The 15,236-nt window shown below is 36.3% G+C and overlaps 1 protein-coding gene across 2 annotated transcripts in view; it reads left to right on the forward strand.

Moving 5' to 3' along the window:
* LOC124414808 (zwei Ig domain protein zig-8) overlaps positions 1-15,236 on the forward strand; it is a 378,841-nt gene that overhangs the window by 165,421 nt on the left and 198,184 nt on the right. The gene's annotated exons all lie outside the window — the stretch shown is intronic.

Consider the following 15,236-nt stretch of genomic DNA (forward strand, 5'->3'; position numbering starts at 1 on the left):
GACCCGTCAGTTTACTGTCCAGGCCTTTCAGAGAGCTGTAGAAACACGGCGGCAGCAGCAGCTCGAAGAAGGCTTCACGTTTTTCCACCATCGTGATGGTGCATTAAACTCTTTTTATACGGGGATTGCGTGAAGAGCGGTAATCCGAGGGAATTAGCGGAACTCACCCAGGAGACAGACGGCGACAAGACCGACGGTGACGACGCTCAGGAGAGTTAAGATGAGGAGATCAGACTGGATGTGTCTACGGTTGCGAGGGTGCCGGATCCATATTCTCAGAGCTTCCGGCCTTGGGAGGAAAAGTTTTTTCAGAAAAATAACTCTCTTTTCAATTGAAACGTAATCACATATATAAAACGTAAAAAATAACAATACTTTATTAAAAAATCAACTGCAATAAAGGCGATAAGAAACTCAAATTTGGAATGTAAAAATGCCCAATAGTTTTCAATGAATACTTAAAAAGAATATTGTTTATCAAATACACTTGAATTCTTAAAGAATTTTTTCACTTTTTTGAAATTTTCGGAACCGGGTTTTTGTAAGGGCTGTATTTACGAAACTATTCCCTCAATGCCCCGAAAAGTTCTAAATTGTAATGCACGATGTTTCTAAGAAAAATGTATCGAAAAATCAGGACTTTGCCTCCATTTTTCAAAATTTAAAATTTTCGAAAACAGAAATTTCAAAGTAATAAGAAAGTTATTCGAAAATTTATGTGTATTCAGAAAATCAATGAATTTATTTCATATGACAAAAAAAAAAAAAATAACATTCCACAAAAATTTGTTAAACAATGTTTTCTTTAAAGAATTTATTGATAACTTTTGGGCATTATTAGTATTTGAATTTAATTTTCTTATCGTCTTTTTGCGGTTGATTTTTTTCAGATTTTCATCTTACTGTAAAGTATTCAATATATATTGTCGACGAGACTCACTTTTGATTGAGAATGTATAGCCGGTATATCCTTAATCAAATCAGGATGAATCTTACGTGAATTTTTAGAAGCTGAGTTCGATTCCGAGTTAGAGATTAATTGTGAATCTACTACTACTGTGCGATTAATCGATCAATCGTACACTTTAATTCATTTTTTTTTTTTTTTTTTGTAATGAATTGCTCAACCGATTAATCAAAATCTCCATTAATAATTTTTTCCGACTCATCGGTTAATCGTTATTCCAGTGGATCGTTTTCTCAGATGAGTCCATTATTACGTATTTTCGATCAATTGTTAGTTCGATCATCGTTTGTTTCTTTTATCAATCGGTTAATCGGTATTTTCGATCGATAGTTGTTCCCGGACGATTTTTTGATTAATCTATTGTATCGCTCCTTTCAATCAATCGATCGATAAGCTCTGTGAATAAATCGCTTGTGTTAATTAATCAATTAACAGAACCGGTCAATTAATTGTGTCAACGATTGATAAATCGGTCGATCGATTTGAGAAACGATTTACCGAAGTATACGATTGATCGGTAAGTTGCAGTTTAGTCACCCTTGATCCTAGTTTTCACCCTCTTGTTAACATGACTATGACTAGGAAACTAAAACGCAGAAACTTTAAAACAAAAAGGTGACTAGCGGATTCCTGATACCTGAGAAACAGTGTCTTTCATCGATCTGGTTATTCAGTACAAGCTTTATGATGGTACGCTGGGTAAAATCATCAAGTTTTCAAAAAATTTCTATAAACCACTTGCACTCGTTTAGGTATCTTGAAGAAGCTTCCATCGAGCTGCTGCAGGCTTCAAGCTATTTATGTACTTACTCATATCTCAGCGAGCATTATTGAGCTAACTCGAGTGTTCTCGATCGTCGAAGACTTGGCGTTTCAATTCCGCAACGAAATGAGCATGAAGAGAGGTAAAATTTTCAGGCTGTAGGATATACATATGCAGAAGGATAAAGTACGAGGAGATACAAATGCGAAGAAACAAATATTCGCAAAGATGGAGCGAGCTGACGTCGAGAGATTGAGAGAACCACTTTCGCGGCAATTCCCAACCGATAAAACAGATCGGTCCGAGCCGAGTTTTATTTATCGGTATTCGCAACCACGGCTTGCTCCGTCGGTTGCTTTTATCGCTCGACTACCAGCCGCCATATTTGATCTACGGGGATTGAGGTTACGAGGAAAGATTCAGGATCGGAAAGGAAGCTGCAAAGATAAAAAGAGAACAGCATAAGACGAAACTGAATGAGGGAACAGGGATCAACTGACCATCTGTATCGCAGCGTTTCCACTGCGTTGTACCGATAACGACACAACTCGCAGTAACTCCTGCATGATTGGTTCAGCCATCTTTCCAAACAGGACAAATGAACGTAGGCGAGGGTTCCTTTGCATCTGAATTAGTTGTAAATTACACTGATTAATTAATTAATTAACACTGATCATTTTTACGTCGTTTCGTGTTACAAAAATGCGTTGTGAGCTTCTACATGGAGGTTATGATTTCGTGTCAGTCCGATACTATTCAATGTCAATCTAACACTATCCGATGTTCAGGTTCGGAATTGGCAATGCCAATTGTTAAGTATATTAATTTACATTGGCCAATTTTGACAGATATAAAAAACGTGTCCCGTGTTCTCGGTATCTTCACTTTTTTTTGTCGTGGAAAATAATCTGTTTACAGAACCTTTTCGTTACCCATCCCACAGAATTGGCCGAAATACGATCTTAATGAAGTGCAGATAATGGTATTCATCACTGTTTTTAGGTCATGCCGCGACGGGGAAGGCCTGCAAAGTGGGCTTCAACTCAACGTCAACAAATCACTCGCGGTAATTTTTTTCCGGTTATTCGTTAAACTCGGAAAAGGAAACAAGGCAATTTTTGGAAGAATTGCTGTTTGGCAACCTTGGAATTTTCTAAACTTCGGTAAACCGTATAATAAAGCAGAAAACAATCAAGACTTCATATTTACTTTTATTCTCCAAATTGTTAAAAAATCGTTCCAAACTGTGAAAAATAATCATTTTCGCGAGTATGCTTGTGTGGTAATTTAGAATATCTTGGATGAATAATGTACAAATAAAGGACAATATGGGATTCGGGGATCGGTAGCTATTCCCGATTAGTCCCAAGTATATTCTATGGTTTCTTCAATTTTTCGACCTTTTTGCAATAATCATATAAACACAATTCCAAGCACTATCATTTTCCAATGTTTAAAACGATTCTATTACTCTGGAGAGGAAAATTCATGCCTGAAATGAGATTCGCTCAGTTTTTCGGCACTCCGATATCCCCTTAACCTTCCAGAAGTGTATAATTTAGTAATTCAATCCTCTCTATTTTCAACGGGTTTAAAATTTTTCAAATCAAGCTACAGTGCTCAACAGTACAGCTTTGCTGTCAATTAACATAATTACACACGAGGGCTTCATCAAGTATAGGAAAATTGAATTAGGGAATGTTGTAGGTAGCCGTATTGATGTTTGAAAAGTATGAGGCACATGCATATATATATGTATATATATATATATAGCATTGTGATCCTTTGCCAAGAAACAAGTTTCGTCTTATAAATTTGCATTCGTAGGTACATCCGAACTTTGAGTTTCCTCGTTTAGTCAGCATCGCCTGGAGCCTGTGTGCATAACAAGTTTGCGAGATTAAAATGGTGGTGTTAGTGTTGGAAAGTGGGCCGAGTGAAGTCGGTGTTGGCGTTAGCTGCGGGGGGAAGAGCCGAGGAAGATTTGTGGTTCTTAATCTGGTTAGCCGGAGTTTCTCCTCTAATTCTCCGGTGGTTTGTCACGCGAACCTCAGTCCAGGACATCCTCTTGTTACTGAGTAAACGGCGATCGCGACGCGAATCTTCGCCGAGTTGGAAGCAGGATGATTTGAGGACGAAATAATACCCCTGCGGCCGTAAAACACCCGGTGCAGACTGCAGCGTACTCGAGAATGACCTCAGCAGGGCTCGTTTAAACTGCGCAAACAACTTAATCTTCTACTGTTAATTACACCATGCTACGCTGAAAGTTACGTTCCAACTACTACCGTGACCACTTTGCGGGCACTGCGGCGATCGATTAATTACAAAACAACGGATCGAACTCACGAGCTGCACACTCTTGCAAATTAATCGACTTGAATTTCCCGCTTATCGTTAGCCTTCATCGACTGAGTAGAATGTCAGTCGCTACCGACTGGGTAGAATATCAGTCCGTACCGACCGAGTAAAATATCAGTCCTTACCGACTGAGCGAAATGACTATTATTGAAGACTTTTTCACTGATGAAAAAATGCCCTAGTCAGCGAAATTCTACATATAATACAGAAAAGAAATAATATCTAAAAACTTTTTGGTTTTATGCCCAAATAACTGTAGGAAATGCATTCTGAAAAAATGTGGATTACTTCTTAAAGTGTCTACTGTATGGAGCAGGAGTTGCCAAAGCCAAAAGTTTAAGCCCGTTGTTAATAAAAATTAAATTTAAAAGCGGGAAATATGAGTTTAAATTTCGACTGTGTCTTTAAAGATCCAGTGCACCTACACACGGAAGGTTAAATAAATCTTTTTCTACCCACTCGCGGGATAAATTTTTGTAATATTTTTTTCAGACTATCTCTAGAGGTCTCTGTGAATGAACAAAATAACCCCCAAAATATTGAAATACAATAAAATACAATATAAAGATTTTTCAAAGACTCTTTAGCTCTTTTCTTAACTTTTCATTCCGATTACTTTATGCCGTTTATTCAACTTGAAGACTCAACGTCTTCTGTAATATTCACGTCTAACTGTACACCACGTCGGTCACAATCAGGAGACGTAATTTCATCTAATTGTACACATAACACATTCCATCCTGGCTTTTAAGACCTCCATTGCAACGATCCTATACGACTAAAATGTCAGAGCTTTTTTTTCTTCATTTCAAGACGCAGATTAGCTAATAGGTCGTTAAAATGGAAAAGAAAAAGGTGCAGAATAAATTGAGGAAAAAAGCCTCCGTTTTCGAATTCTCGCAATTACGGAGAAGTCAGCAGTGAGAAGAGTAGGGAGGATCTTTTTGTCGCACGTCGGGTCCTCCTTCGTCTTCTTCCGCATCTTTTCTCTATCTCGATTGACAAAGTGCCACTTAGGAAGGTTAGGTGGATCTTTCTTACTGTCCAGATCGTTAGTGCTAATGGCCTAATGCTTTTCAAACTGATTGTAACGGGAGGTTGAATTGGACAGATGACAGTGGCCGGCGTTCGAAACGCGACGGCAAGTCTCCGCCGCTCGTCTTCCGCGCCTTTTTCCCCGTTTGATATTGAATCATAAAAAGCTCGTGAATTCCGCCGCCCTCGGCATTTACCTACAAGGTGATATGAGCCGCTCACGAGCTGTGTTGGTGTGACATATGCGACAGACCGAGGAGCCGACGGATACGAGACTCTGACCTAATGGCACTTGATGTCCCAGGAGTTGTTCCACCGTCGGGGATTCCCGGGCCTCCAGGATTCTCATGCTGAAAGACGAGTCCTCCGGGACCAACCCTCCGGGAAACATTGAGGATGCGATCCCGCGGTCCACAGGCACTGAAATGATGCATTGCTTGCGTTAGTTACTGGCCAAGCCCATGTTCGGTTAGATTTTTGCTGATTGCGTTGAGAAGGATTTCATTTGTTATTCTTGCGAAAAAATTTCGGAATTCTCCTGCAATAACGATTTAAGCGAGCATTCACGGTCAAAAAATATATTTTCGGTTTACTGCATTTTTTTACACTTTTATCCCTCCTTTTAATGGGCTCGTATCGATTTTGGCCTTAAAAAAATTTTTAGACGTCGAAAACCTTAATTTGTATGAGTTTGCATACTGAAACTTTTTGAGAATTTAAACTTTAAATGCAGTTTTCATCACTTGATTTTTCAAAATTACGCACAAGATTTTTCCTACAGTTTCTGACCGATTCACATGAAATTCTTACATATTGTTTTTTTAAGTATTCTTCGCACAATGTCAGAGGATTTTCCCCAGATTCTCACCTCAGATATCCTAAGTTTTATCTTGGAAAACGGCTCGTTTTGTCTCATGATTCTAAGAAATGATATTTTTTTTGAATTCTCTGAATTTTCACCTTTTTATACTCGATTAAAATTGCACTTCGTGCATCACCCTGATACATTTAAATGAGGATCTAATGAGACAAATCTACTCTAAAAGTTGTAAGAAACGTATATCTAAAACCTCTACAATTTTTTTTTTAACTTTTCCCGCTTGAGAAAAAAATCAACTGGAATTTCTGTAAAACAGTTTTCTGAATAATTAACGAATTTAATAAGATCGAACACAAATCTGCTGGATTTTCAACCATTTTCAAGTAATTTAAAAACATGCATCAATATCTTAAATTCTGTCTATAATTCCAATATTTTTTATTTTCTCATTGTCAAGTCGAACATGTGGAATCACGTATCACTTTTACAAAAAAAAATCGTCATTCCGAAACGTAAAGGTTTTCTGAAATTCGGTAGATCGTAATAAAGTCACATATACTCTTATAATTTGCAAATTTATTTTTTTCAAGGGTATTCTAATCTTGCGATATAATAGCGATTGTTTCCAAATGTTACGTTACATTAACGTTGCTAACTTAGATCTCTTTTAAATTTTTCACTCACCAACCTCCTCAAGTCGTGTCTCCCCGGACAAAATCTTCGGACGCAATTTCCCCGGATAAGATTCCCGCAGGACAAAATTACCCCTGACAAAAAAAAAAGAAGATAATACATAGATTGAAATAAATTAAATTCAATTCGATTTAATTAATCGAAATTTCGGAAATTGACGATTAAATGTGTGATTTGACGATGAAAATAGGGGTGAAAATATAAAATTCTGCAGAGGGGATTTTTCGAGGGGCGATTTTGTCCGGGGAGATTTTTAAGAAGGATACTGTGGATGATAGCTCCGTAATATCGAAATTAAAGATGGCAGCACGGTAGAGGCAAAGCCGTGTTTTCGCTAATCTCACGTTTCATCGAATCGACAGAATTTGCAGGTCAGGTAAGGCAATGTCGCCGAGGAAGATAGCTTCGACTTCCTGCGCGAATTACGAATGGTTGACAAACTTTCCCGCGGAGATAACGGTCGCCTCGTCTTTCAATGAGGCATTTAAAGTTTTCCTGCACCAGGCGGCGCTGAAACCGTGGGACTTTGCGGCCGACGGACTCGGATGGTAATTGCAGTTCTCTGCAGCTCGGAAGGGCAATTATTCGCGCCTATTATCGTGGCAACTACAGCCGTGTAATTCGTGTTCGGTTTCTACGGGAATCTAGGATTCGATTTTTGAGTCACACCGAAGAAAATTCCATTTCTTATAGCTGTGCTGTAAAATTATAGAATGGCAGGTATTCCTACAATAACAAGGTTTAAATATCGTTGGAATCAGTTGCAAATATGGCACAGGAAACTGAAATTTGATGGAATTGTAGTTGTTAATACTCAATTTTCTGGTTATCGAAAAATCAGATCTGTTTGCTACATTTTCTCAGTTACCCCCTTCGTTGTTCGCTGTCAGGCGAAAATGAGATTTTCGTGCCATTTTTGTGTTGAAAAAAAATTTTCATAAATTTATCCTACATTTTCGGTGTTTCGGTTTCTCGGGTCACTGAATCCAAATCAGAACTCAGATTTTCAAAATTCAAAATGGTGGATCCAATATGTCGTACGAAAATTCGAAGAATAGTTTGATTTCGACGAAATTGAGTATCTCCGGGTCTTTGAGGTCGCTGAATCTGAATCTCAACTCAGATTTCCAAAATTCAAAATGGCGGACGTAAATTCGAAAGATAGTTTGATTTCGACGAAAGTGAGTATGTAATCGTTTTTAAGGTCGCAGAATCCGAATCTCATATTGAAGTATTTTTCAAATTTGCGTCTGCCATTCTGAATTTTGGAAAGCCGATTTCAGATTCGGATTCATCGACCTTGAAAAAGATGACTTACCAAATCACAGTCAAATCGATGTAGCAGAAACATGTTTTATTTCAAATGCCTGTTTTCTGTCCATATGAGTGTCACCGACAGTCCAGGGATTAAATATCGATAAAATGTCTTTGCACCAATGCTCAATTGACACGATGGTTACAAGAGAAAAAAAAAAAATATATATAGTACAAGTGGCTACAATAGAAAAAAGGATAAGATAACATGTACCAGATTTTCTGGTTACAGATTGCAAAAACTAATTTTCATTTTGTATACGTACGCAGAGTCTGCATATTTTTCGCTTATACTGGTAGAAAAAAAAAAAAAAAAAAAAAAAAAATAATCACAGACTGCAGAGTAATCAGAATTATAAATTTCAACTCCAGTATAATAAATTTCGTTTCGGTGAAAGGTTGTGGAGACTCACCGATTCTCGTCGCGTCTGACATTTCTGCGCAGCTTGCAGAGGAAAAGCGGTTACTTTAACTGCCGTGCATGCTTTTCAACGATATATTTTTCCCCTCTTTCTTCTGCGGCTTCGGTTCTCCGATTTCCCTCCTCGATGTCTCGGTGCTGCTTGGTTTTCCTGCAAAAAGAAAACCCGAATGTTCGCAACGCGGTTTGAACGGATCGCGAGGCGGTGACAGCCAACTTTCGCAGTAAAGATTCTACCTTTTTACTTCATTTTCGTTTCCCTCTCGCTCTTCGTATATTTTTCTTCTGTTTTTCGCAAATACTGCTGACTTCACTACGTTCATATTATATATATATGTATATATGTGTATGGGAGGTCTGCATGTATCTACACTCTTGCGGGAGAGCCGATATGGATCGCGGTGCTATTTACGACCCCACTATGCCCTTAAGTACAAATCTCAGATACTTTAACAACGCAGGAGCTGTGTAGAGTAAAGAAACTACTTCGAATGGTGCGTCATTAAACTATCGTTTCTACAAGGTTTGAGTTTATAAAGTCAACCGACATTAGAAGGAAATTAAATCTCACTGTGTAAAAGGAAAGTTTATAAGATATGAGTGCATTTTACTTTGTTATATTAATATATACATATATATTAGGGTGGCGCAAAAAAACTGACTATTTTTTTTTTTTTGAGTCTCGTGTGACTAAATGTTAGTCTTTGATGTTTTAAGAGCCCACTCCAAAGGACAGCTAAAAAAAAAAGTTTTAAGAGGTCGCTCCAAATTTTTTAAAATGACAAATATCGTCAAAAAATTGAATAAAAAAATTATATTTTCAGTATTTTGTTTAATTTTTAATTCATGTCGTGGTGTATTGTTATCGATTCTTTCTTACTAAATTAAAGAAAAAAAATTTATGAAAGTTTAATATGAATATTAAAAGGTCACTCGAAAAGATCTAAAGAAATGCACCGAAAAATTGAAAAAAAATTATGAGCGACCTTTCAAAATTCAAATTTTGAACTGAAACTTTCGGAAACTTATTTTATTTTTAAGTCTATAAAATTAAACCGTAACGAGAAAAAAATTTAAAAAAAAAAATGGATTTTTGACGATTTCTGACGTTTTAAAAAATGTGTAGCGACCTCTTAAAATTTTTTTTTGAACTTTCCTTCGGAGTGGGCTCACAAATTGTGGTGACACAAATTCGCTAGATAAAAACTTCATTAAATTGTCTTTAATTACGATATTATCAAAAAAACACTTGAAGTTACACTTGGAATCATTTTTACACGCAAAATCTGCTGAGATTAGTGACGATTAAAAAACATTAGAATCGGATCAAAGACCCCCAGAGTTTGATCATTTCGAAAGTCTTGATCATAAAATTTTTTCTCAAATTATTGATGTCTTATTGTTAGCTTGGATCATTCGTATTTGTTCGGAATGATTTTTATCACACAGTTTCGTTTGTATTAAGTATATCGTTGGTGTTTTGAGAAGCAACGTTTTTTCCTTCATTCTCAAACTTTTCTTTCAAACGGATTAAAATTACATTGAAAAATCGATTTGTGTCCAATTTCCGGTGAACGGTAAGGAAACATGAGATCCGTCGCTAGATCCCAGGATCTCTCGGGATTCCTTGCACGGAAAAAAATTTTCAACGATGCTAAGAGAATTTCAGCTCTCAGCTTTGGTATCGGTATAAAAAGTAAAAAGAGAAGGTGCGAAAAAGTTAGCGGAGGTAAATTTTCGCCCGAAAACTTTGTTTGAGGAGCCACCGTTAAGCTCGTTTCTTCAATTTTCTTCAGGATCTTATTTTGACTGTGACTTGTTTTGACTCGCGAGTCCCAAATACCGGTTGAAACAAACTTTTCCGCCCCCGAGACGCCGCTTTTCTACCAGGGAACACAAGCTTCGATTTTCTCTCCAAAAATTCGCCGGTATTCACGATGTTTTACTTTCGTCACTCGCCTTGTTAGTTTTTTCTTCTCCTTTCCTTCTTTCCTGGTTTTTGCTGCACGATTTTTTACTTCCTTTATTCGCAGGCTACTGAGTCCAATCTGAAAATAAATCCTCCTGACGTTTTCAGGCCTCGACTTAACTCGATTAAAGAAGTTCTGTTCTGTCTTCTTCCAAAAACGCGAACGCGCCGAAAAATATTGATGAACTTGTGTCATCAACGTTTTTGTACAACATTTTTTCTCATCTCATGTTTCAACCATTTTTTAAGTATCCATAAATTACGGTTTCATGGCGTGTTTGTTGAAACTTTTTAAACGTCTGCAAGTCGGAGTGAACGACTTCGGAGAAAACAGACTTCGATTATAAGTTCATTGTACCATTTTGAAAGTGAAAAATTTAGTTTTTTTTCCAATTAGTTTAGTTAAAATTTATAGAACTTGAAGTCAATTTCTATAGAATTCTAATGGAAGTGTGAAAATGAATAAAAAAGCCAGGAAAATTAGAAAACAGACTTCGATTATAAGTTCATTACATCATTTTGAGAGTAAAAAATTTACTTTCTCTAAAATTAGTTTAGTTAAAATTTGTAGAACTCGAAGAGTTGTAGTTTCATGTAGATTTCGTCTTCGAAAATCGCAATTTCGAGTCCGAAGACTCATTGGCTAATAATCTATACAATCCTTTTTTGCGAAGATTTTTCAAATCAGATTGTTCACGGTTTTCAATTCTGCTATTTCGAGCTCAGATGTGCGTGGTTGTTAAAATTGGAAAATGCGTCAAGGTTTTCAAAGTAATTTAGAGACGGATGTGCATACTCAGCAAAATCCCGAAAAGCATGTAACGAGTACGTGTACGAAAATGCGAATTCTTCCTCGTGTAAATCCCTTATTCTGGTGCAGAGAGTTTCAATTTCGTTCCGCTGTTGGACTCGGATAGAAGGCGCGTAGGTGTGCAGCAGCCTGGCTATAATAATTTCAGGAAACCGAGCTTTAGGTGTCTCGCATTTGCCGCAAGTAAATTTGGCAGGAAATATGCTTGCACATATGTTACACAGGTATGTATATTCCTGTGTTACACATAACGCACACGCGTCGGTTTCCCGGGATTCTGATGCTAGCCGGAAACGCGTTAAGGATGTATCAAAGGTACAGTCCAGTCAAGAAGCAAGTGCAGTTGAAATTAAATTTGGTTGAAATAATGTTCCAGTTACACAGAATTTTTGAAACATTTTTTTTATCCTACTCAAAAATTTCCATTCTTAGCCTTATGACAGTTTATTTACAACTTTGCATGATTTTCGGCCAGAATCATCGAATTTTTATAGTTTCTTCGATTTCACATTTGCTATATTGGATCCGCCATCTTGGATTTCAACAAAGTCGAACTCCATGAATTTCAGGTGCAATTTCCAAACTTTTATATGATATTTCCGTCCTGAGAAGCTCTTTGACAGGACTGTACTTTTGCTACATCCTTTAGTGTTTCCTAGTCGCACGAATTTTATAGCGTCAGAGTTTCGCTATTTTAGGCAATTGGTGCATACAAAAAAATACCAGAAATTGTAAAATTGATTTCAATGCAAACAATGCAAAAACTGCACGTTTCACGCTGATACAAATCTAAAATTCACATTTTACGGTTCAAAGGAAGGATTCTTACGCGAGTGCCTGTTTTTTTCTTCTCATTTTCTAGAATTTTTTCACTACAAATCTCAAGGGATTTTGGAGTTTGGGTTCTTGTGGTTAAGAATATAAAAATTTTTTATTACACAATGTTAAAAAATCACAACTGTAGGCATAATACCGTAAAAAGTTTGGTTTTTGCTGTTTGACGTAATTCTGAAAGTTTCGAAGTTTGAATAGAAAATTCAAGAAGATTATTATTAAAATGTATAAGTATATGGCTACGATTCGTACTAAGAAATTATTTAATGGACAATAATATAGTAAAAAGAGAAAACGTGAAGAACTGGAGTTTTGACTCAGAGATTATGCAAAACTGTGAATTTTTGCAATATCATTGTGATTGTGGCCAAGACCATAGCCATACTGTTTGGAACAACTGGAGCATCAAGAAACACGTCGAAGAGCAAAAACACATTTTTTGCGCTATTATTTTTATAGCTGTAATTTTGTCATATTTTGGAAAAACTTTTTTATGAAAGATAGTTTAAATTCTATATTAATAACGACAGGAACCCGAATCCCAAATTTCTATACATATACACAGATTTATCGAAAAAATTGTAGAAAAATTAGGAAAAAAAATACGTGCTTCCACTAAAGTTTCTTTTTTTTCTTCTATAGTTTTTTCATTATTTTTTCAATAGCTTTATACGTGTAAATACTTTCGAGATTCTTAAGGGTTCAGGTTGTAAGATATTTATAGAAGAAAGTGTATATTTGTTTATTTATAATTAGTTATAAACAATTCAAACGCAAAAAACTCTTTTTTTTTTTAGAATAAGTTCGGTTGTTCTTAAACGAAGTGTCCAATTGCACTGAAAATTTGCTTACATGTACTTCATATCTAGCATTATGATACATATTTTTTCAGATTTTTCGGTGGTCTGGATTTACAAAAAAAAAAAAAAAAATCGAATTTTCCAAAAATCGAGTTTCGAATTTTTTTTTTTTCTTATCAGATGTGATTCTTGAAGTTTGCAATCCTGTCGTCAGGATCGTAATCAGTGACCCCAAAAACACCCCCTGTGTCAAGTTTTGCGCCGATTCAATGAAAACCGCAAACTTAACCTAAATTAGTCGCGATCTAAAATTGTTCAATTCTGCTGCCAGAATCGTAATCCGTGATCCCAAAAACCCTTCGATCACCTATGATTTTAGAAATTTGTTTAACAGAAAAATGTGCCCCTCAAAGGGTTGAGGAGGTCTGTCAGATAAAAATCATCTTTTGCCGATTTTATAACGATCGCACGTTTCAACTTTATCGAATTATTGCGTTTGTAAGTCCTATGATTTTCTCAGAAGTGCAAAAAAGAAAGAAAGAAATAAATAACCTATAATATAAATTGTAATCAAAAACTTGGGTAGCTATTTTTCATTTCGAATCACTTTAAAACTGATGAAAAATGTCAATTTGTTCAATGGCACGTTAAGACGAGTCGTTTCATCTAGTCAACAATTATTGATAATCTCACAACTACAACTGAACAAGTCAACCAAATTTTTCACTGTTTTAAAGCGGCGTGGAATGAAAAATTGATATTTTCAGGTCTTACGATTTTTTGAATTTTCAGTCCCGAAGGATATCAACGATATTTAATAAAATCACAGAAGTTAAACATCTCCAAATCGTTCAAGCAGGTATAAAAAAAAAAATTATACTTACTTTTGATGACAGCGGAGAAGAATTGTTTCTAATCAGTTTAAAATTTTCGAAATTCATGCATTATTTTCCGACAATCTCGTATCCACGAATTTCTAAAAGGGCTCAAATAGGAATCGTTTCAGGATTAATATTCAAGTTTTTTTTTCCTATACACGTCTTCGTGCCGGATTTTTACTTCACCGAAGCTGTAAATCCGCGATTCAGTTTTCTTCATCTTTTTCGTGCCGCCAGTCATGCGAATAGAACGACGAAAACACCTCCTTCATTCGCATCGGTGCAAATGTAAAAAGAGAACGAAATTCTAAGGAAACTGAAAAATATTCGGTACCGTTGCAAATCAGCGAGGTGAATGCAGCAACTTGTCTGTACTCGGCGTAAAATCAATTTATCCCAAGTATTTTCAAATTGCGCCAGCAGATGTATAGAGCATTCCATTTTAAACCATACAAGTAAGTCGACTCCACGTAAAATTTTGCGAAAGAACTCGACTAGACTAGTCCTAAAGACTAGCGTTGATCAGTCATACAATTGTGCAAAAATTTTACATTCATTTTCAATTAAATAAAACCGTGAAAAAGAATTGAATTTTCTTTCTTTCGTTTATTATCCAAGTTCGGCGTTGAAAGTATATTAAATATGGACTTTGATGTATGTATTTGAAAATGTCAATTGCACAGTAATTACTAATCAGTGACGATTAATATTTATGATTTGTTTCGGGGATCATATTTGCTTGTATAAAAAAATTAATATCCGTCTTAAATTGCGTTCTTGTACGCGAAGGAATTTTTATAATGTTTTAAATCGATAATCCCTGACTAACCGATGAACATCATCAATACACCCTTGAAGTCCATCAAACAAAAGTTAACCGAAATTTTACAGCCACCCATTACAAAGTATCCGATCGCAAAAATTCGCGTCGTTCAAGTGGTGGCTGTACAAGAGGATCCGCAGACTTTGTCGTTAAATGTTACATAATTAAGCCGCGGAAAATGTGCTCCCGATTATTTATGATCGGGTCGATTTAATCGAGCCGGAGTAGAAAGTTGGGTAATCGAGTAGAAGTTTGGAAAATGGGGGGAAAAGGAGTGAAGCTAAAGAATATATAAAAAAGGGTAAAAAAAAAACGAAAAAGAAACTACTTTTCGAAGTAATGGATATTAAATTTTTTTCTTTTCTCTTTTTTCATTTAGATTTTAAACAAAACTCGTCATATTGATAACCGAGTAAAGTTTCACAGCGTCACAGGGTAATGGTGGAAAGGGTTGCCGAAGGGCTTATCTCAACGACTCGAGCAATAAAACGGCGACACCCGACTTCGCTGTGAACATGGGAGCCCACACGCAGAGCTGAATTCATTCTTCGCTTTGTTCACCATGCCCCAGTTATGCTAGTAATTCAATTTCAGAGGGTGGTTATACCTTATATACGTTTTGCGTGCGGGAATCGACTCGCAATAATCCCAACTTCGGCCAACTCCTGTGGGTAAACTACTTTCGAAACAATATATATATATATATACATTTATGTGTATTGTATACATGCGGTCGCACAGCGACGA

The sequence above is a fragment of the Diprion similis genome, chromosome 14 (assembly GCF_021155765.1).
Source record: "Diprion similis isolate iyDipSimi1 chromosome 14, iyDipSimi1.1, whole genome shotgun sequence".
NCBI lineage: Eukaryota > Metazoa > Arthropoda > Insecta > Hymenoptera > Diprionidae > Diprion > Diprion similis.